This window comes from Pseudopodoces humilis, chromosome 1, assembly GCF_049639895.1.
Source record: "Pseudopodoces humilis isolate 2021_Gansu_Grassland_sample_001 chromosome 1, ASM4963989v1, whole genome shotgun sequence".
In the NCBI taxonomy this organism is placed as follows: domain Eukaryota; kingdom Metazoa; phylum Chordata; class Aves; order Passeriformes; family Paridae; genus Pseudopodoces; species Pseudopodoces humilis.
In genome coordinates this window covers 115864299-115885974 of record NC_142200.1, presented here as the reverse complement: position 1 = coordinate 115885974, position 21676 = coordinate 115864299, and the positions used below count along the sequence as shown (strand labels likewise).

General features: G+C 41.1%; 1 protein-coding gene and 1 long non-coding RNA gene across 5 annotated transcripts in view; one reads left to right on the top strand and one right to left on the bottom strand.

Annotated features, from left to right (window-relative positions):
* Positions 1-7404, bottom strand: part of SATB1 (SATB homeobox 1) — a 92054-nt gene extending 84650 nt beyond the window's left edge. For 3 of the 4 annotated variants that reach the window (XM_014248714.2, XM_088057047.1, XM_088057055.1), the window contains exon 1: positions 7275-7404. The gene's annotated coding sequence lies outside the window, so the exon portion shown is untranslated. Of the gene's footprint in view, positions 1-7270 lie in introns of all 4 variants that reach the window. The other variant, XM_088057042.1, reaches the window with a different exon arrangement.
* Positions 7405-7528: 124 nt separating this feature from the next.
* On the top strand, positions 7529-13396 carry LOC148185201 (uncharacterized). Its single transcript, XR_015772812.1, has 3 exons — positions 7529-7603; positions 8614-8799; positions 12118-13396. It is a non-coding gene; the product is annotated as an uncharacterized LOC148185201 (long non-coding RNA).
* Positions 13397-21676: the final 8280 nt, after the last annotated feature.

Here is a 21676-nt window from a genome sequence, read left to right as displayed (position 1 = left end):
TCAAATCCCATATCGTACAGTTCCTGCACAGGACTTCTAGATAAGAAATGAAAACAAGACCTGGAAGAGATGTGTGATACATATTATCGACTGAAAAGCTCTGCTTTAAAACAGCTGGATGCGGTTTCCCTTGTGCCTCATCCTGCAATGACGGCAGTGTGGAACCTAGGAACTGTGGGAAGTTCACTATATGGAGAAGCACTTTTCACAATTTGGGGAATCTGGAAACATATCAAAAGGAAAACTAATTTTATGCATATTTTTGCAAATGTACTCACTTTTCCACAGCAATGGGTGGACCAAGCTACAGACCCCATGAATTTATATTATCCAGCATATGTTTTGACAGCAGTCAATATCTGACATAGCAAAAGCAAGTTCCAAATTTCCTCTCAACAATAAACTGTACCTGTGAAAAACTTCCCATATTATGCTTGGAAATTTTTTTAATCCTACTTCTCAATAAAAAAATTAAAAGTGCTTTTTCATTTGATATTCTAAAATCTACCCTTTGAACAAGCAAAGAAGCGCTGACTTTGGGCCCTTACAGAGAAAAAAAAAACAAAACAAAAAACAACACTGCTAAACAGCAGTTCAAGTATTATTGCAAAAAGTGTGACTAGAGAAGAAGTACTATTACAATAAACGCTTCATTCCTCCCCAAAATTGTGTTAAATTAAGTTGTTTGCATTGAAGTCATGAACATTCGGGATTGGAGATCTTAATCTATAATCTTAAAAAGAAAGCTGGCAAGCAAGAGCTTGTATGTAAAAGTAAATATCATTCTTTTTATGCACTGGTTACTATACAGATAACATGTCTCACAAAGACTGTAATTAAATGTCTAGTGCAGAAGTAACACTAAAAAGCATACAGTATTATTACATTACAATGAATCCTTAGAAGCTAAAACTGTCATTTTTAAGTTTTAAGATGCCTTTAATTATTCTTGAGACTTCTTACATTTATCAAGGAAGCCCACCTATGATGAAAAGCACTAATGATTTAAAATCTTTCTAATACTGCTCTCCACAAAAATATTAATTTAATCTTTGATTAAAACATTTTAAAACTCAGTCTGGAATTCCTCTCCATTCTTTGCCTTTGGTCCTTCTGAGAGCCTCCATGCATGCACGCTCTCTCCCACTCTCTTTCCCCTCCTCTCTTTTCTGTCTTTTATTTAATGTAATAGAAGTAGGAATATAGGGTGTGTATCATATTTAGAACTTTCCTCCTTTTCATTGAAAATGTTTTTTAATTACCTGGCTATTATGACCAGACATGTATTCTAAGTGCAGTTACTGAAAAGGAAATGCCTTTCTCATACCTTTGCATGTGGGTTTGAGTTCAGATCAGCAATTCTTGGCACTTCTGCTGAAAATGTTTTCCACTCTAGGACTGATTTACAAATACAAAGAATTACTTAATCCTTCAGTGTTCTATGAAACATGTATATTACTAATTTTATAGCTGGGTAAATAAACCAGGAGCATATTAAAGCCGCATTTATAAAAGGATAGTGTGCTGCAGCTTCCTTTTCCTTCAAATGAAGTTATGCGCTGAGCATTTTCAAAATCAGGATTAAAGCATCAAGGATGGCAAACATGGCGTGGACAGTTACTAACCCAAAATTACACATTTTTTTCAGGACTGAAACCAGAAACAGGAGTCCAGACACCAGAAGAGATTACGAGACAGTCCTCCAAGCATAGGTGGTCTGAGTGCATCACCACTTTGTCTAGTGAGCAGCAAGTGTAACGACCCACAAATGATTGCTGCTGGCCAAATAAATCCTGTCAGAGCAGGATCCTGGGAAGACGAGATGCACTTGAGGTTTAAAGCACCTCCCTCATCTCCTCAGGTCATACCATGTCATAATGTGCCAAGGGAAGGAGATGGAGCAGATAGTCGCTGGAAGTTATGTAAGGCCAACGCAGCTGATAGACGTGGCCCATCCTGATGCTCTGCACCCAGGTGCAGCTGGGGTGACTGAGGCCCATCCACAGGCCAGCAGGCTCCTCTGCCTCTCTAACCCGCAGCTCACAACAGCAAAGCACAAGGTAGTGAGAGCTAACACTTGTGAACCTACCGCTGTGCAGAGCTGTCACCAGCGATGCTTTACAACAGCTCAGACAGCAGCTAGCCTACACTCCAGAGAAAGCAAGTCCTACAGTCCCAATCCCAGCAAACACAAATGCACAGTGTTTCACAGGGGAATCCATCTCCAAAGGGATTGCTGTGCGTTGGTGTTCTAAATAAATAGCTAAAAGGTGGACTTTGGCACAAATACTGTTAGTGTATCCCTCAGCCCATCTGAACACCTAACGCTGATCAGAGGATCACAGGGACAGAGAAAACTAAACTCTGCAGTGACACACCAGTGTGCATGGGAGCAAAGTCAGGCTTAGCAAGTTTAAAAGGAAATATTTAGAATTCAGACGGTGCCTGAGGTATGTAACTACACTCTTCTACTGTACTCTACTATTACTATGCCATTCCTAGTACACTGCACCAGATAAAACAGATTAAGAGTAGATTACAACTGGTAGAGGGCACAAGGACCAGATGAGGACATATGTACAAGATCAGTGCTGGCAAGTCTCCTTAAAATTAATCTCTACCAAGACTTAAACCTACTGAGAGCAATACTATGCAGAAACCATTAGAAAGTTGACATTTGCAAAGCAATAGAATGGATACCCATTATCTAATGAAGCGTTGGTGATAACTGTGGCAAACTTAGATGCCACAGGATGGCAAACATTGGAAACCACCAGCATTTTTGAAGGGAACATCATAGTATATCCTCTTGGAAGCAACAGTTATAAGTTGTGGTCAGGGCTCTTGAGAGTTCATGATACCACAGCCAAGGGAACTGACCAACAAGCCAACTTAGTATTAAGTATAATACTTTCAGAATCTGAGGAGGAAATTAACCTCTCAGGTAAAAGTTATTAATGGTATCCTTCAACAGAGAATTTAGAGAAGCTTTTTGCAAACTGTGGGTTATTCTGACTGCAGTCATCTTCAGTTCAAATGCCGGCTACTTGGACTCATTACTCCAAGATTAAAAGTAACATCAACAGGGCTTTCTGACACTGACTTTATAAAGTTGCAAAATTTCCCTATAACAGGCAGTAAGAACTGTAAGTTACTCTTTAACCGTCAAACTGTTTTACTTCTTTCTTTTTTTTCTTTTTTTTCTTTTTTTTTTAGAATCAGTAGCAACTTTGTGACAACTAAAGTTTAAAAAATGCACTTGATTGCATAGTGACAGATTTGCAGAACATTTTTCATCACACACACATATGTGCTTTCAGTTATTAATAAAATGCTTCTGCCCTTAATCTGCCATTGCCTGAATATACAATTTCAGTGTCTTGGATAGACAAATACTGTTAAGGAATTCTGTTTTCCCTGTTTGAGATGCAATTCAATTACACCAAGTAAAACTGAATACTATGTCTTTAAAACTGGCTTTGGCTTGCCACAGAAAGGAATACCGAATCGCTTTTCTATTAAGTTCCTCTTAGAGTGGAATGATAACAAAACTTTCTTCTCTTCCTCACCCCCCCACTCCCCCATCCTGCTTCCTTTTTCCCTTGTTTTAAACAAGGAAGAACCAGCTGCCCTGGGTAACACCACAGGTAGATATTAAAATGGAGACAGCCATTATTTAGTGGCGACAGGAATATAAATACAGGCACTAACCTATAAACTGGTGTTTACTTCAGGAAAGTAAGTAATATTTTTTCCTCTGATTGCCGTGCTGTCAGTTTAATGCAGCGTAAATAAACAGTAGGTGCATGATAGCTTTAAGTAGAAAGTGTTCATTCCACAAGAGGAGCAGATTACTGAAGCCTGATGCCTATAACGGCAAAAACAGAACTTCCATTTTACCTGGCTAAGAGACTTGTGGCTTTTCTATTAAATACATTTGTCAGAATTCTATGAAAAATATTATGCACTCAAATAACTTTACCAAAAACATTCATTTTTGCAGCCCTCAACTTGAACCATTTGAAAAAACAAAAGCCAATCACTCCTCTGTAATTTCATCATCCCATCGCTCTAAATGAAAGCTTTATATAATCAACCTAATATAACAGAAAATAAAATGATATATAGAATTGCCTATACTTTGAGTTATTTTGTTCTTATAAATATATTCCCTGACTGAAAGTAAAAAAATTCCCCTTTGGAAAAAGCAATGATGTCTGAGAAGATTGTATATACACTCTACATCTATTAACATAAATTATAAGAAAGTAAAATGTTCCAGATGTGTTTAAACTGTTGTAGAAGGAAAGTTTGTGGCTTCGCTGGATATATATTTAATATATCTAGAGAGAGCAATGGCAGTTATATACAAGAAGGCAATAAAATGCTTCACTAGAGTCTATGTTAAAATACCATAGTTCCTAGAAATATGACTAAAACATTTCAGAAGTCATATTTCCTCCAGTTTTAATTCAGAAATCTACTTTAATGTATTTTTCTATATATTATAAACTATATTATTAATAAAGTAATCTCCTTAATTTTTTTTTCAAATGCAGCTGGAAACCTAAGGAATTACTTCAAATTCCTCTGACAATACTTAGATGAAAAGTAAATAGGTGACATTAAAAAGGCGACAATACTTTGAAAAATCAAGCAGTTGATACATTTAAAAGATTTGATGGGGTTTTTTGTTGGTCTTTTTTTAAAGAAGAACACCAGACTTCAGCTGATTATCTTCTAAATGGCAGTTGCACACATGCAAACCCCTCTCTATCCCAAACCTGTAATGTGGGAGAAACCTCTCTAAAGAGGTTTTAGTGCTGCAGGAGTGGATGTGCCCACGTCCCCAGCAGCGCTGAGCGTGGTGGCTGGTGCCTGTGGGATGCTGGCAGGGCTGCAGGCAGGGCTGGCACTGCCTTGGGAAGCACAGCCACAGAGGGCAGGTGCTCATCCGCTGACCTGCTGGGCCTACGCTGCGAACCAAAGAGGTGCCCTGCTCGTGTTCAAGCTGGGGCTGGTGTGGCAGCCTCTCTCTGCTTCTGATACTGCCAAAGCACTGTGTCCCATCAGAGAGTTACAGATCGACTCTGTTCCACACTGCTTTCTCGGGAGCACAGCAGCATGTTAGGATTCACACGAGTCGCTAAAATAGCATGAGAGGGGAAACTGCGAGAGTTACTTTGCTATTTAAAGTATCAAGAACAAAGACTATAAAAAGGAAATGGCCAGTTTTTCAAAATTCATGCACAAAAAGCATTTCATTTAAATATTTTTTTTTCCAGTAAACTATTTTGCATACAAAGGACTTATTTATTACATATTTGAACTTGTGGGAAAAAGGGAAGGAATGCACTGATTCCTGAAATAACTCTACAGCCTTTTTGGAGGCTTCGCTCTTCTGTGCTCTTGTTCTACTCTGAACAGTTTTATTACAGGGACAGAGGAATTCCTTGGAGTCAGTTGTTTCTTTTCCACTAGCTGTACTGAAGAGTGGGCATACATAGCATACTAGCCAAGGATTTTAATTTCTCTTCTATTGCCTTATTATGTGTGTGCACTATCTGTTCTAATGCATGCTTATATGTGAACACGTTGCATTTTCTGCCTGCTCGTTTTTTTACCTACTCTATGTTATTTCACATTTCCTTGCAAAACCATTACTTCGACTTGAAAAGCAAGGTAATACCAATAACAATCTCAAATAGAAAGTGAATTAGAAAATGAGTGTGGGTATGTATAAACATATAAAAGAGCATATAGGAGTACGGGACTGGAAAGAGCATTCTCAAATTCTACAAATAGTGCTGAAGAGTAATTAGAAGACAGAAACTGCGGAGAACACACTATATTCATGCCTATACACTCTACGCTTACAGTTTCAAGTTGTTTTTGAATAGTGCGCCTGATTTGACACATTTCTATCTGGTGATTGTGTTAAATGCTTGAAGAGATAGTGAAATATCCAAGCATTCCTTGTGCTAAGTACAGCTGAAATTTTACACTTATTGTAACCTTTCCTAACAATGTGAGAAAAACAGAGTAAATATATTAAATTTGTTTCACAACAGATGCTTAGGTTGTTAATATTTAAGATGCCTATTCATGCTATTCCTGTCTGCACATTTGTCAAAAATGTAAGCTTGAATGCTAATGTTTGCCAGCAGACTACAGCAGACAAATATATGAATGCACTGTACCAAAATAATATAAAGTAGAAATAAGGGGCCGCTGCTAACTCCCACCCAGGCAGCACGGACCGGAATGAAAGGGCACGTCCAGATCACACGCCCTGGAGTCTCTGCATCTGAATTTGTGAATTATTTTCGCAGAAGCGCTGCGCTCATTTGCACGGACTAAAACCAGCGGAGAGCCTTCCTCAGTTTAAACTCATTTCAGCTTAGGAGCTGGTGCGAAGTGTTTTCAGAAAACTTAGATTGTAGCGAAGTTTTTCCCGCAGTCAGAAAAAGCTGGAGACCGGCAGAGGGAAACTCCGGGTCGGGCAGGTGCCTGCCAGGAGCGCTCCCCCCGGCAGCCGGCGGAGACGGCGACAAAGGGGCGAGGATTTAGCAAAACCTCGGCCGGCGGGTTCGGAGACAGAGCGGAAAAATCAAAAATAAAATCCTGGAGCGCGGGGACGAGCTCCCGGCGCTGCTCCCCGTGACAGCGGCAGCGCCGGGTCGTGCCGCGGGCGGGCCGGGGGGGCGGGCCACCCACCGCCACGGGCGCGCCCCCGGCTGGGCCGGCCGTCGCCGCTGGGCCGCCCGCGCAAGCCCCGCGCCCCGCGGAAGCGCCACCCCGCGACCCCCGCCCCCCCCGCCCGCGACCCCCCGGCCCCACCGCTTCGCCCCGCGCCGACGGGGGCGCCGCCGCCCCGCGCCCGCCGCTGCCGGGAGGCGCGCGGGGCTGGGGAAGAACTTTGCCAAACTTCTGGGGTTTTTTCCCCTCTGCCCCCACCGCCACCTTCCCCCGCTCCCCCCGTGCCGCCGGCGGGTAAGGCGGCAGCGGGCAAGGGAGCGGAGCGGAGCGGGGCCGGCGACCGGCAGCGGCGCGGCGGCAGGTGTGAGCCCGTGCCGGCCGGGAGGCTCCGGCAGCGGCAGCGCCAAGCGCAGCCACCCGCCCCGCGCCTCCCTCCCGCCCGCCCTCCCGGGCCGGCACAGCCGGCCTCGGTAAATCGCCGCGGTGGGTGCCCCCGGCACGACTCCGTCCCGTCCTCCCCCCTCCCGTGCCCCACGTCCCCGAGGAGAGACGCCGAAGGAGCGGGACCGACTCACTCATGGGAGCGCGGCGGGCGAGGCCGGCGACACCTCCGGCTTCCGAGGCGCCGGCGAAGTTAATTGCACTGAAGTTCAAGTTGTCTTTTCACCCATCAGGAGTGGGCGTTTAAAGGAAGGAGAGCGAGGAGGAGGAGGGGGAGGGGGGAGAGTCTCTCTCGCTCGCTGGCTCTCTCACACACACACACACACACACCACACACACACACACAGAGGCACACGCATGCACGCACGCACACACACACACGCACACGCACCCGCCCGCTCGGCTCCGCTCCCGAGCTGCCTCAGCAAGGAGGAGCCCGGACGGAAAACACCAGGGCAGCAAGGTACCGGCGTGGGGCAGCCCTGCCTCTGCCTGCGTGTGTCTGTGCGGGTGTGCCGGCGTGTGTGTGTGTATATGTGTGTGTGTGTGTGTGTGTGTGTGTGTGTGTGCCCGCGCTCCCCCCGCCCGCTGCCTCGCACGGCCCCTCCAGGCGGGGAGGTGCGCGCTGCCCCCGGGGAGGGGGCGGCGGTGCCGTCGGGGCAGCGTGGCCGCTGGAGGCCGGTCCGACTGTGGCCGAGGGACTCAGAGCCCCAAGCCGCTCGCTCGGCTCCGAGCCCGCTGCCTGCGCGGCGGCGGTGGGAGGGGGGGAGGACCGAGCGGCGGCTGGAGCGCAGCGGTGGCGTGTGCCTGTGTGTATGCGCCGCGGATCCTTCCCTCCGGCGGCTCCCGGCCCCGCGGGGCGGTGAGGCTGACTTGGTGGAAGTGCCGGAGAATGGTGGTGTGCGTGTGTCCATGCCTGCCCCCCTTCCCCCGCAACTCGGATCGAAACCCTCCACCGTCCCCGCATTGCCTTCGCCGGGCACCGCGCCCCCGCCCCCCTCTTCCTCCTTCTCTCCATCCTTCCTCCTCTCCTTTATTTCCACAGCGGTCCCCGCGCCCTCTGGCCACCCCCCGCCGCTACCCCCAGAGCCCCGGCGGCAGCCCCTTTCGGGCAGGCAGCTCCCCACGGCCACCCGCGATTGGAGGTGGCTGAAGGAGAAAAGCTCCCTTGCCGAGCCGGCGGCATACGCGGGTTGGGGAAGCCCGGGTGCAGGCAGGCATCCCCCGGAGGCCTCTGCCCGTCGTCATCTCCGCTGCCCCGTCGGGCCAGGAGCGGGGCCGAGTCCCGCCGCGCATCACTCTGGTGATCCTGCCTGGTGTTTCTTTCACTTGCCACCACGTGCTCCTCCGTAATGCTATTTGAGAATTGCCTTTATTCGTGAAACTTGTCCTAGGGGAAGTATTTTCTCTCTCTTTTTTTTTTTTTTTTTTTTTTAATTTTTAAGACCTTCTTTCCCCTTTTCGCTGATGCAGGATTTGGAAGTGGAGTTCCTGGAGAATGACCCTGGCAATGAGCAGAGGTTTCCCTGAAAGCTGAAGCTGTTTCTTATTCCATAGGACACTGACAAGAGAGGGGACCCCGGATGTCAGCCTAATCTCCGTTTTTTATTTGTCTCAACTTTGAGGCAGATTTTCTCTTTCAGCTCTGGGAACTGACAGGTACAATTCCCGTAGTCACCTTTGCATGAAACGAGACCAAGGCCAAGAAGTTGATATGCCATTGCTTTTCCTGGTTAGCCAGCAGTACGTCCTTCTATTAATTGCTATTAGTAAGTTAACCTTGTAGCTCAGTTATTGAATAATCATTAATCCATGGAGGATACACAAGCCCAAAGGTTAATAATTGGAATAGCAATTAATAATACTGACCTTGCCAGTGGGGAGAGTATTTTTGTCACAGTTATTAAAAGGCGCTACTATTTATATTAGGTACAGTGGTGCAAATTTGGACTCAATATGTTGAGCACCAAATTACTGCAACAACACCAGAAATTAATTCACCCCCTTATCTTCATGTTATCAGTCCTCTGACTTTTTCTCCATTTAAAATGTATCATCCCCTACTCTCTCATTTTAAATAGAAATGCTAGGTCTTTAATCAATTCTGACATTTCCACTAGAAAATAACATTGAGCTCAGTTACACAGATAAAAATTTATTTGCCTGCAGCTGATTTGTTGTAGTGCTTTGGACCTATTCATTTCTCAGAGAGGACTGAGGTTTTTATGGTCTTTGGATACCATGGGGTAATAAATAGGAAATCAGTACAAAGGGGACATTCTTACTTTTATAGGTCTGACTCTCCACTCCCTAGAGTTGCCTCTTTGCAGAGCTGTTCTGACTGACTGACTAACCTACATCCTTCTCTATTGTCAAAGACAATATCCTTTATTTCTGTCACATTTCTGACTGGCTGGTCAGTAAGCCCTAATAATAATCATGTTTCATGTCTCAGAAATCTAATAATCAAGTTACTCATTGGTACAAATTGCAGCTAAGCTATTTGGGTTAGTCACGTTATCCCCACTTTAAAGGCAGGGAAACTGAAACACGAAAATTAACACATTTGCCTGAGGCTACGCATGGATTTAAGACCAGATCCAGAACTAGAACTGAATTTAGACCAAGCTCCCTCTTAAAGATCCTCAAGTGCACTATGGAAAATCCTTCCTTAAAATAGATATGTAACATAGACCTTACTTTTCATCAACTTTGTATATTAGTCAAAATACACACACTCTTTTTAAGGTCACATTTTGTTTTTAAAAGATAAGGTTTATCCAGCTTTAAAAAAAAATAAGTGTGGTAATACTTTTCAACTACATCAGGCAGTTTACTTTGGGAACAAATATTTAATATCAGACTGTGAGCAGTAATGGGAATAGAATTGCTTGTTATTAGGCTACTGTAAACAATATTAGCTGAATGTTATGGTATTGTTACAAACCAACAAAATATGATGGGAAGTCCAGCATTAGTATAGATAAGGTGCTCTTGCTTACCTATAGTGCACTGGTTTTCACCACAACACTCCTTCAAGTGCTTTCAGTATCAAAATACCTCGTATGTGTCTAAGCACTGAAAAACATATGGTACAGCCATATACTGTGTTTGAGAGTTATATCATTAAGCAGTGAGTTTTACCAAGTTGTGTCATTCATGTCACTGAAGCAAGACATATATTGCCTGCCCTTTAGCTGTGGCATGTCATCAAAGCTATATGGTATGACTGAGCACAGGTGGCATGCCTAAAAACCAGGTGTACAATATAACTTTCCTGTTACTGACATGTATATATTTCCTCTTCCTCAATGTCCCACCCTAGATGTTTGCTTGCCCAGCCTTCTACAGGAATTATAGAAAGTCCTGTTAATCCTGCTCATCTCTGATGCCTGGAATTGTGCTGTTGAAATCCTATACAGAATAAGTGTTTGCCTTCTTTTTTAATTTATTTTTTTTTATTTATGCTGACAGCTCCTTTCTGAGCATTTTTAGAGTCCTGATTTGAGGGAAGTGGGTGCAGATCTCATTCAAATAGTCATTCTCCAATACCATTAGCATTACCTGCCAAAAATGAAAGTGGCATATGAATCACAATAAGCCACTCATGAATTTGTGGATTTAGAACCTGCCAAGGAACAACAGATACACACATGATTTCAAAGGCCCCTCATTTTTAGGTACTTCCAACACTGCATAAAAGTACATTTATCCAAAGACCGTCTTATTGATAGCAAGTTCTATAAGGCCTACAGACAAAACTGATTCCAGGGAAGGATAATACTAACTGAAAATATTTCTGTTCCAGTCTTTCTTTTACAAGTGAAGTAGTGAAAGTGCTAAATCTGCTAATCATAACCATGTCAGAGGCCCTTCCTGAGGTGCCCCTTTTTGAAGTGCTACTGTGACATAATGATGTGTTGCTTTTGTGTGAGAAGAGCTTTAAAATCCTCTGGGAAATATCACAGTTGCTTTCCAGTTCCTTTCAGACATGTAAATACCTTTATGTTTAGACATGAGTACAGAGGGGTGGAAAGTGAAGTTCAGCGAGGAGTAGAGTGGGGTTAAAAGCATCCACATGGATCCAGGAACCAAATACATACTTATGTGGGTTTTTTTTTCTGTATCTGATATTACCTGGGGCTTGAAATGAAATGTTCATTATCAAGAAGGAACGCTGCAGGAACGTGTGCCTACTTGAGAGTTATGCTGACCCATGGTTGACAGAGAAGGCCATATTCTGCTTAAAACTCTCAGCAGTACTCAGATACTTATATCATTCTCAAGTAATATGTACATAATCAAGTATGGTTTATTTCCAGCTTTTAGTGTGTGGATAATGCTCTATCAGTGAAAACCACTACATGCCACCTAGCATTCTTTATGATTGCTTGCTTTCATCACGGTTTGCTTAAGCTGAGTACATCAGAAACTGAAAATAACATTTGGGTCTTTTTTTCCATCTTAACATACAAGAACTCCAGCCTACATTTTGAAAACTATTTATATGTTATTATTTGTGGAACATAGCAAAGAAACCTGCATATTGGCATGGTCCACACGTGGATGTCTCAGCAGCTTGATGAAATGTTAAGACTTGGCTTCAGTAACTGTGTTTGAACCAGTTGTAAATGTTATCTCTTGTAGATGAAAATGTTAGTCAACAGATACAACCATGCTGAAGTAGCCTTCTGTGCATATTTTAAATGCAAGTGGCCATTATCAACTGTGCCACAACCTTTTCTGATGTTTCATCTTGCTAGTGGCTCAGTGGAAGGTAGTCAGATGTCCTTTTCGGAATGTATGTATCTTCAGTGCATTTCTGCAGTCTGTAGGTTATTCTACTGTTTGTTGGTGAGACACCAACCTCTTGAGCTCAGGCCTATATCATCCTGCTACTTGAATGTCTGTTCTGAAAATTTGCTTACTGAGGTGGGCATAATGTCAATAATAATGTATTCATCTGTCTGTCTCCAGACTGGCTTAAGGTCTCTCCAATCATACAGTGAAGGCCCACGTTTCCAGGCCCTTTTGCTGTACAATACCTCCGTCCATTCGGCCTCTCTGCAAGATGGTAACTACTTTCTGCTCCACATCTCTGTTACAGAAGACTTTTGGATTACCTAAAAAAGTAAAGTGCATCCTGTAGATTTCCTCATAAAACTTTGCATTTTGGAAAAGAAGATCAACTTTTTGCAGGTGCATCAGTGATGTCAAACTCACTTCTGTTTTGCCTGGCTTCTGTCTCCTTCTTCCATCAGTCTAAAAGTATCATTTTTTTAAAGGATTGAAGGAGATATATTAATATTTGTGTGAACCACTTTTCCTGCACATGGTTTGTTCTTTTCTCCTTCCACTTGGTGTCTGGTTTGTCTTGGCTGCTTTTAAAAATTCTGTTGCCTCTAGTGAGGGATGGCCAGATTAAACCAGGGAAGAGAAACCAGGTGACTGTCTACTTTTATGAATATAGGTTGTGTATAATAAATTCCGGTTTTACATCTATGCAAATTAAGTCATCATATGATTCTGACTACATGCATTTTTTATAAAATATGGCATATATTTCACAAATTATATTTAACTTGTAGTCATGTTGCAATTTTGAATACTTAACTAGGAGTTACAAGGTGTGCCACTAGATCTTAGTAAATAGGTTTACAAACCCAGAGGAAATAGAAGAAATTTAGCTTTTTTTCTTGTATTCTTGGTAAGGCCAGTGAAAAAGCTTTTCCTGTTATAACTGATAGTATAAACACCTCGCTGCTGTGCTGTTTAGAGACAAGAGTACACTTGGTTTCTAGAAATGTTGAAATTTTGTAAGGGCCTAAACAGAATGTGCCCAGAATAAGGAAGTTTCAGAGAAACACGCCTTTGGTCTGGAGTTTACAGCATCTAGTTAGTGAGGCCTTTTGTTGATGTTTCTTGTCACAGAATAGGAGACATCAGTCACAATGTCAAAATAAACATTTTACTTCTTCAAAATTCTATTTTCACCTCAGGAATATTGTGAAGCAAAAAACGGGATTTAGCATAATTCTTCCTGTGGACAGACAGGGCAGTTTTAGTGTCAAGCCCTAAGCCTTGCAATATGATTCCCCACCATAGATGCACCAGACTTTGAATAATCAGTCTGTCAGATGAGCTATGACAGGCATTATGCTGTGAAGGTAACCACTCAATGCTTTCAGTGTTAATGATCTTCAGTAACTGCTGCTGGTTTTTTTTCCTAAATAAAAAGATATTTTGGTGAGCACAACGATGTCTCTGTCGATACTTGTGTTTCGGTCAATAAGAGGATCTGGATGGGTTGAAATGTGGGAATTGGGTGGAATTTAAACATGTGAACAAACAGCTGTGATTCACAAAACCTCTTCTTAGAAGTTGCCTGAACCTCAAAAGGTTTCAAAACCTCACTAGGTTTGCCTTAAAGTTAGTTCATTTTCCACCTGGGACTCCTAAGTGGCCATTCAGGACTGTTCATGCCGGCTCAAGTACTCAAAACATGCAATATTTTTCTGCTCAAGTGTTTTGGTCATCTTGGCCTCCTGGTTACTCCTGGAGTGTGCCCAGACTCCAACATGACTGCATTCTTGACAAAATGCAGAAGGGTCACTGTGGTAATAATGGTACTTATTCCCAGGACTATTTTTATTTTTACTCTTATTTTTGTTTTTAATTTTTTTTAGGGCCATGTTGTGTGTCACAACAATTTAACATAGTGAAGGCAAAAATAATCCCGAGAAAACTCAGTGTGTGCCCCCACCCTGGGAATAAACTAAACATAAGATTATGATCTAAGGAATCTTGAATTCGTTTGTGCTCAAGGGCACTGTTTCAGCAGAAGGGTCGAGACTGCCTCTTCAAAAATAACCATCAGCCTGGTGGTCAGAGTCCTCCCTGGGGTGAGAGGAGTTGTAAATTGGGGCCTTTCAGGGCAGCAGAGATGAATCCCATGATTGCATTAGTGCTCTAATCACAGAGTTGTTATATAGAGGGAGATGGGAAGCCAGCTTCTCCTCCAGCTATGTTTTAATAAAACATAAGTTTTGAAGGAAAGATCACAGGAACCTATTTTCATAAAAAGAACAAGGATGTAGATATTGAGTGAATGGAGGCATCTCTCAGACAGCCCTGGCTAGAGCCCTGTCTTTAGAGACAACCCTCAGGTCGAGCCTCAGCTTTAGAAGGAGGCGGGATTGTGGATTTGGGACAAGCCTCATTTTCCCCTGGTTAACTCCAGTTGTCTTATGTTGAGGTCAAGACACGCTGCACTGGCTCTTTTCCAGGCCACCCAGGTGTCTCTCCTGGTATGCCACAGGAAAGTCATGCTTTCAAAACTGGTTCCCTGGTAGGGAACTACGGGACAAAAATGTCAGTGTTGGAGCACCGGCATCCTTTATAGGACTAGGCCATAAACTATATAAATCAGTATCTAATTATTGATAACAGTTTATTTCATATTAACAGCAATTCTTGGTATCTGCTGGGGACTGTTCTCTTGGTACAGTTTCTGGTCCATTTTTATTTTGCATCACAAAGAACAGCGCAGGAAACTGTTGGATTGCATATTACTTATAATGAAAATTCTCACTGTAAGTGTTTCCCATTAGAAGCTCTAATGGCTAACATGGCTAGACACTGATATTTGTTTTGAGTCCTGTGGGATGCAAGGTTAGAATTATATTTTTATGGAATTTATCTAAATTAAAATGGAAATACACAGTAAAATTTTGGCCTTTTCTAGGAAAAATATAATAATATTTAAAGATGCTTATTTCTTCTGTAAAAATAATTTCATTTTGCCTGTTTGAAAATTTCTAAAATCAAGGGACAGTATACTCCTCCAAAAAAAGGTAGCTACTTGACAGCAGACCATTGCATGGATTTCCTGCTGTCTGCTTTTGCTATATAGGATGTATGGGCACAGTTCAGACAGTCTGCCCCATCTGTGTTTCCTTCCCCAAACCTGCTTGATACAACTGAAGAGTAGGTTACAAAGCTGTCCTGGAACCCTTCCACTTGTGATCTACATCCTACAATATGGAATATTCTAAATATCTTGGGCTTTCCCTAGCTAACAAGCTGGTTATTCTGGCTATGCATGAAGATACAGATTTGGGTCTTAATTAACATCTGCAGTTTAATCAAACCATTTATGATCCTGAGAAATCTGAACTGTAGACTTTCTGGTTTTTCTGATAGACAAATACTGTGAACTAAAATAATAGTTTAGTATATAAAGCATTTGCACCAGTTCTATGGCCGTGGTAACTTTTGTGGAAGCGTGAGAAGTCTGAAGATCATATTTTTCAGTGTCTGATGAAGAATTCAAAGATAGTAGGTATGAGATCAAATACACTAGGGACTTGACAAAAGTTTTTGGTGTTTAAATTTAAACAGTATTCTATACCATTTTACAGGAGCTAACTCTCCTGCGGTGACAGTCCTGTAAATCTCCAGCTAGGCCCAGTTTTATTATAAAAGAAGTTGACCCAAAAGAGAAAATATGGAATAAATTGCCGTGAAAGTGGATTGGCCTGTTTAGTCTGGTGACCCAGTGAAACAGTGGAGGACTTTATAATCTGCAGTGCAGACAGGTCTTCATTGCTGAAGGAAGCAGGAAGTGCTAAGAGGGCTGTAATTGCATATTCTTTAATAAGAAATATAATTGTTGCTTTCGCCAAACAGATCTCAGACAGATTTTAATAGTGTGCACACATTCAGAAGCCTCTGGAACACACCTTTTTACCCTAATTTGTTCATATACATTGATATATTCTAATATATTTACGCCCTCTAAAAATGTAGTCCATGTAGAGCATTTCTGAATAGCAGTGTTCCTTACTTTTTTCCTTTTTAGATTGACTATGATGATTCAGTAAGACTAAAGAAGATCCAGTAGATGTGTTTCTTTTAATACTTTGAAGTTTCTGTCCTAGAATAAAGGCATATGTTTGCCATGGTTATAGTGGTAGTCTTCACTGTACTGTCAGGCCCCTGCCATCTTTCTTGTGCAGCATGTTTAAAAACCCCTCAGTATCGTATTTTTTTTCAGAAACTTAAAATTAGAAAGCTACATTTGTGATGTAGTATAATTTTCTTTTTTGAATCTGAAGGGATTCTTGTATTATATCAACATAAGTCATGGTTGATACGAGGGAACGCAGTGTTGTGCAAAGCCTATCATAACTACTGAATGTGAAATCAGCAAAAGGAGACATGATCTTCTAACACTGCTTCAGGTGGCTGAAATTCAGTTTTTCTTATTTCATGTTCTATAATCTTGTTTTAGTCATTGCTAAACAGTTTTCTTAACTGGCATTAGGTGTATGGCTTCTTGTGAACCATGGTAACCGAGGCTTGAGATTTATGAACGATTGTTTAGTTTTCATCAAACTCCCTCAATCTGTAGATCTAAGCAAAAATCACACCATATGTTGAAAATGAGTTCAGTAGTGACTGTCTTTCAGCAGCTGTGCTAAATTTGTATTGTTCTGCAGTGTTATGGACAGCTTTTTTCAAAACAATTGAGATCACATATATATATTTAATTTTTTATTACTGTTGAGTATCACATTTTAAAAGGCTTGAAATCTTCTTTCTGTGAAAGGTGAAGCTAGGAAAACATTTGCTTTTGGTCCCAGGATACTCATGCTTTCAGTTTATTTGAAGAAAGGTAAACCATGGATAGATATATATTCCACGATCACCAAATTCTAGAATAATTAGCTAAAAATTATTTAAAAGGTTTTCAAGCTCTGCACCATAAATGTTATTTATATTTTTTCTTTCTTAGAAAAAAAAAAGGGAAAAAAAAGAAGAAAAAACAAAACAAAAAAATGTGCTGCATTCTCTTGTAGATTGGACATTGGCTTTAGAATATAAATGCTTGACTGAGAGTAACTGTGAGAGTTCATCAATTCCTTTTATATGGTCTGCTAATCAATCACACCCTGTTAAAGGCTTCTATTGCCCAGGTGGCTTCTGTGTGAAGTATCCCACTTTAGTCCCAGGGGGTATTCAATATCATTTATCAGATCAAGGAAAGGGTAGGACAGTCTAAAATACCTGCTGATGATATTCAAACTGAGGTTTAGGAAGAGATTTTATTGAAAAGAGCAGCTACAGAAAGAAGAAAAGTACCACTATGGTTGGTCATGGTTCACATGATTTGTCTCTTTTAAAACTTCATGTCAAGGTAAGTTGCATCTGTGCAAGCAGGAAAATGAGATTGTGGTTTGCTACTGCTTGGCAATATTCATGCAATGAGTCAAGTCAACAATACTGAGGTTGAGCAGAACACAAACCAAGGAGGCTGCCCATGCAAATGATACATCCTGGTTGCTTCCTCATGAACTCTTCCATGAAATCTTGCTGCACCCATCTTGATTGCATATGCTAATCCCAGCTTCTTAATTGACTCATAACAGATTTATCTGGATTTCCAACTTCCTCTTCTCTTTAGAATGTTAATTAAAAGAAAAAAGATTACATTTAAGATATTCATGACAGTAGCAGAGTTTTCTGCTAGAGGTGTTCAGAGGCAAATTTTGCTTTTCTTTATATGGGGCTATTTAAAATCAATGAGCTTAAGTCTATTTTGCACTAGGGACCTTTTGATACCCACATAGTAAAAAATGGCCTTAGCAGCAATTGAAAATTTTATAAATTCTTATAATAGGGTATATTTTCTACATTTTACCTCATACAGTAAAATTGAGAAAAAGCCTCCAGCTTTTAATATAAAATATATTATAACAGTCCAAAGCCAGTTTGTTTGGATGAAAGTGAGCTCAGAACTGGTCATGTAGACTTGTAGATTCTCCCTGTCTTCCCCAATATCACTCACTATGACTATTAGTACCTCCAGAAGTAGGAAAAAGAGGGCTTTGATATCCCCTGTGTGGAATACGGAGATTTCAAGTCATGTTCCTACCCTAAACAGATAGTTTTCCTTTGGTACTTTCTAAGCCAGATGCAGAGCTTGTTTATTTTTAGTCAATATTTAGGAACACTTTAAACAGTAGTTATGTTTTTTGTCATATGGACAAAATAAGACTTAATTAAAGAAGAAATAGAATGAAAATTGTCTCTTTTCCTTTAAAAAACCAAAAAATTAAAAAAGCAATCCTTGTTCCTACTGTGAAGTTGCACAGGACTTTTTTCCCCACATTTTTGTTGTTGTTATTGTTTTTGTATCTCCTTAGTAAGGTATTTTGTAGTCACACTCTTGTTTGGTAACCCACCATATTGTTGTTGGTAATTTGGGGTTTTTTATATTCAGTAGATTAAATCACACTATCCTATTTGGGATCTTCCCACCATTACAGCTTTTGCCACCCATAACCTTATTTTATGATCAAAGGGGAAATAAAGGGAAAGCAGTAATGTTAATAGGCTTTCCCATGCAGTCTCTCTGGGAATGGTCTTTTTATAAGTGTCTTGAACTTGACCTCTTCAGAAGGCCCAAAGGTCCAACACACATTTTTAAAGTTGCATTTAAATTTTAATATTTTTATTCTGTGAAGCCATTTAAAACCTGGCCCTCAAAACACAAAGCATAAATCTTTCAGGACAGTCATCCAGTAAAATTGATGTGTGCGGAAGAGAAATTCCGGAAAACCCCTACAGCTCTGTTGCTTTGCTTTTCATGTTGTTTTATAGATACGTTCCCTACAACACTACCAAATAATCAAACAAAATCCAATGAATAATATTGTGATTTCATCACTCTGGCATTTGAACTTGAAAATACAATTTAGCAATGAATTAGGAGAGGAAAAGTTTTGCATTGCCCCACCCTCATAATAAAAATGTTCTTCTGAGCCAAGCATTTGAGGCATTAGAAAGATTTACAGTAATAATATAAGTAGCAATAATGAACTTGGGAACAAGGGAGTCTTGTAAGGGATTCTCAGAATGAGAGAGAGGTTTTGTAAGCAATTCTATCAACACTAAATAAATATTTAGGAAGATTGTCTTCTCTTAGCGAGTCTGTATAATAATTGTAGTGCTAATAGGAAGTATATGATTTGGATACGAGAAGATACCTATCTCTGAGTCCATTCAACTTGTTTGTGTGGGTGAATCTAGTTCTCATTAAAGGTACTGGTTTGACTGTCCTGATTACTACAGTCTTCTTTCCATGAAAATGTCAGCTTTGTCACCTGCTGTGCAAGGTTTCTAGCCATCCCAGTTCATCTGAGGGCAAGCTCTGCTATCTGTGGTCTCTTTAATTTTGGGATGGTCAACAAGGCAGACAGGTGTGGCAGGGCAATTTGATAATATAGTTGGAAAGGAAAAAAGCATGTGTTAAATGATTGAACTTGACCTGTAGGTGGGGGGTCACACCGTTGCCCATCACTGTCATGTCAGTTTGCACTCCCCACAGAATTCATGTTTAGTTTTATTTCTGTTTGTGCAAATGTCCTACCCCTCTATTCCTAAACTCAAGTCTCTGACCATACCAATAAAAACGAAAAACCTGGGGAGTGGGGGAAGGCAAGGCATGAGGGAGTCAGGTAAGGCATGAGGGAGTTGCTACTCATCTGCCTTACCTCTCTGCTCAGTGTCCTGCTGCGGAGGGAGCAGCCAGGATGGAGTGTGACCTCTTGCTCCCAACACTCACCCTGGCTTCCCGAGTGCATGGCTGAGCTGAGGATGTGGGCACAGAGACAGGGAATCCCATTGGAATTGCTGGAAAAAAAACCTCTCATTAACTTAATGAGATTTGGAACATTACAAGGGAACTCCAGCTGGAACCAGATCTGAACCTGAGTGCGAAACATTCCTGAATACACTACCACAAACTTGTTTCAAGGAGAATATGTGCTCAGACATACAAATGGCTAGATTCTGATCTCAGTAATGCCAGCGTGAGTGTCTTGACTCATACAAACTGCACTCAGAGTACTAGCCCTGAAGACTATAAAATGAAGATGCACACATGCCACAAGAGACTGCAAAAGGAGGGTGGAGCTATCAGGATCCAGCCACACACCTTGCTGGAACACCTTAAGACAGGTAGACCTGGCAGCAGTTGGCTGAGACGAGACTTTCATCCTGCATAATCACTACTTTCCATAATTAAGTGCAGAGTCTGACTGGGTTCACACTTCGTTGTGCTGCAGTCTAGCTACACTCACATCCTCACTACCAGACTCCTTGCCCAGCTCTCTAACAAACACTCTCTGCTTTAATTTCTTTAAGATCAGTAGCTGATCTGCCATGACTGCTGGGCTTCTGGAGGAAATTGAACTGCCTTGTGAGTATCAGAAAGATAGATGGAGGAGAGAAGAAACAGATTCTCCCTTCAGCATAGTGTGATACGGCAGCAGGCTGGACTCAAAATAGACAGAGGAAGTGCTGAATGACCCAAGTGATGACAGGCTTGGTGGCATTCTCCTGTGTGTATAGAAGACACTTGTTTTGTCCATATGTCTCCATATCTATACTGTAGCTGAGAAACTACTGTAGTGTTCTGGACTGATACTCTGACTGCAAGTTTAATCTGAAGGAGAAAACCAGTGTATTTCCATGTAGTTTATAAACTGTTGAAAAATGTCAGTAGAATAAAGATCTCTACATTAACTAATCTGTATTTTTTTCCATCTGTGGAAGTACCAAAAACTCTTGCTTCGATCAAAGTTAATGTGAGACTTCCTGGAATATGAATTGGCCCTTTAGACAGAGCTTTGACTTGACACCTATTTAAGAGTGTTTTCATTATTTTCTGATTACTTACCCAGCATTGCCAAATTTTACTTTTCTTTTATTAAGTAATTTAATACTCAGAGCTCACAGAAAACTTAACATGTCATCCATCTCTTTCAGTTTAAGTGATTAAAAACAAACTCCAGTTCTTAAAGTAAATCCTTTTTTTTTTTACATTGCACATCTGAACTTGCAGTGAGACTAATACCAAACAAATAAAAACTTTCTTTTTTGAAACTTTTGAGCAAGTTAAAACACATCAAAAACTCCATTCGCAGTAATTGATACTAATTAAAATGCTGAAGCTGCATTAACAAGAAATGAAAAGGAGTATTTTGGGTCTTATCTTTTGCAACCTGAATGTTTTTCAGGCTCAGCTTTTCATGAATGCAGAAATATTATACCTTGTATTATTTCCATAAAATGCTATTGCTGTTTGGTATTTTATGGGGTGTGGTTTATAATTTTATTAACACCATCTGTTGTTTAAAAGATAATATAGAATGTTTAAAAATTACCAAAAATGCTGGTGTACACAGAATCAGGAGCAACATTTGCAGTTTGCTCTTTGCCTGGCAATTCATCTGCACATAAAGCTGATTCATATTGAAGACAGTTGAATTTAACTCCGTATGGTTGATGGAATACTTTAAATACCTCCATTGGCTTGTGCATTAAAACACAATTAATATAATGAATACATTCTGTATCTAAAACAGCCCTTGCTGAAGATCTTCTTAAAAATTCTAAAAGATAAGAAGGGAAATGAAAGGCCATATTATGAAAGGACTAAGAGCCCTGAAGATCACCTTCCACCAAAATT